The sequence below is a fragment of the Pseudophryne corroboree genome, chromosome 11 (assembly GCF_028390025.1).
Source record: "Pseudophryne corroboree isolate aPseCor3 chromosome 11, aPseCor3.hap2, whole genome shotgun sequence".
Classification (NCBI taxonomy): Eukaryota; Metazoa; Chordata; class Amphibia; order Anura; family Myobatrachidae; genus Pseudophryne; species Pseudophryne corroboree.
The window spans coordinates 93,714,390-93,716,519 of record NC_086454.1 but is presented as its reverse complement, the minus strand read 5'-3'; positions in this window follow the sequence as shown (position 1 = coordinate 93,716,519).

The window sequence follows — 2,130 nt, the reverse complement described above, 5'->3', positions numbered from 1 at the left end:
CTGACCGTCAGCAAATTAACTGCATCCCTTACATCTTTCACTATCTTCTCCAATATATAAACTATTTCTTGAGTATTTGGTCTTGTTTTCTAGCGAGGTTTCAGAACTCTGCACTTTTTCATGGAAACAGGTTATCTGCTGTCAGCGTGACATACTATATATAGGTTTTTGCTATTGTATGTGGTTTAACCACTAACTACATCATGGAAGATTGCAGATTTAAAATGATGCTGTTTCGAGACAATATGATAGGAAGATGCAGGGTGTTGGCGTTGTGATAGCCAAATGACATATGAAAGCTTAAGCATGTTAAGTTTAATAACAGAACATTTCCAGCCCATCTATGGTGCTTACAGGTAATACTGTAGTATTGCTTTTCTGTCATTGGAACATCTGCTGGATTTCTGGCAGCTGCTTAGTCCAGCCCATGTACCACGAGGTTTAATACCCCTGAAGGCGGTTAGTTGTATTATTTTGCAGGTGAGTATATGTCAGAGGAAGCCAACCCTGGTTCTTGAGAGCTACCAACAATTCACATTTTCTAGACCACCTAGCACAGGCATGACCAAACTGCAGCCCTCCAGCTGTTGTGAAACTACATATCCCAGCATGCCCTGACAGTTTTGCTGTCAGAGAATGCTAAAGCTGTGTCAGGGCACGCAGGGATGTGTAGTTTCTTAACAGCTGGAGGGCCGCAGTTTGGACATGCCTGACCTAGCAGGTGCACTGGTGTATTCATTACTCACTGATACATTTTAAAAGATCCACTGGAGGAGCTAATTACTTCTCTTTTGTTTCTGTGAGGAGACCTGGAAAACGTTAACTGTTGGTAGCTCTCGAGCACCAGGGTTGGCTACCCCTGGTTTATGCGATTATGACGGACTCACTGTTTAATAGGGACCCTGCTACATGTATTTAATACTGGATACTTTGAGCCCATCTGGAAGGTGCATGGCCCCAACATGGACGTCAGGCTACCTGCACACTGCAGGGATATCTACAGTGATTTTACATTATGCAAGAAACCCTCCTGAAAAGGTATCTTGCGGACTTTTTTTTCCGTGCATTTCTTTTAATAGGTGATGTGTGCTGTAATATGATGGAATAAATATTTTCTATTTTTTTTGCATTTAACAAGTTCGCTGGTCCATCTGATTACATTGTAACCGGATTGGAATTATGCACCTTTCTATAACTTAATGTCTGTGCAAAACTGGTCTGTATTCATTCTCTGATAGATCACAAGGCAGCAGACTAGATGGTGTAGAGTTAGGATGTTCAACACATTTGTGTGATTCCTCCTTGGTGTTCCAGCTTCCTCCTACACTCCAAAACCATACTGGCAGTATAACTGGCTTCAAAACAAAGAAAAACCCACGCAGGTGTGTATGTGTGTCCACACGATTGGGAATATAGATTGTTCGCAACACTGGGGTAGGGACAGTTATAAATTATGGAAATATTCTCTGTAAAGCGCTGCAGAATGTATTCACTTTATAAATAAGTTAATAGCATAGTTGACATGATAATATAGTAACAGCAGGACCCCGACACAGCAATCCCAACACCCGTCAGAATACAGACGCCAGAATCCCAAAAAGGTCAAGACACAGACGCCGGAATCCCGACCAGGAGTATGGTGCGAGGGTTAGGTGCCACCCCAGGAGGTTAGGGATAGGCAGCACCGGGGGGAGGTTTAGGTTAGGCACCAAAGGGGGAGGTTAGGGTTAGGCCACAGGAAGAGAAGGTTAGGGGGTAGGGGAGAATAGCCATAGCTCACCCTTGTCGGGATTCCAATTGGCAGAAGGCCAAATCATACCCAACCCATAACAGCAGCTGGCAGATGAACGTATATTTGTTTGGGCTATACCGAAAGGATCTAGAGACGTTAGTACAATAACTCAGGAAGGAGGAGACGCAAAGTGCTGTAAGCCAAATTTTAAGGCCACTGCCATACCTTTATATGTGCCACGTTTCAGGGCACCGTGGTCCTGTTCTGCAAGGCTGTGCGGCCTATCACTTTGTGAGAAAGCTTTTATTGGTCCTAGAAGTTCCCATTTTAAACATAACGGCACTCAGGTGAGCCGGACAGAAGTGTAATAACCTGAGATGGTGAAAATGTGGCATCCT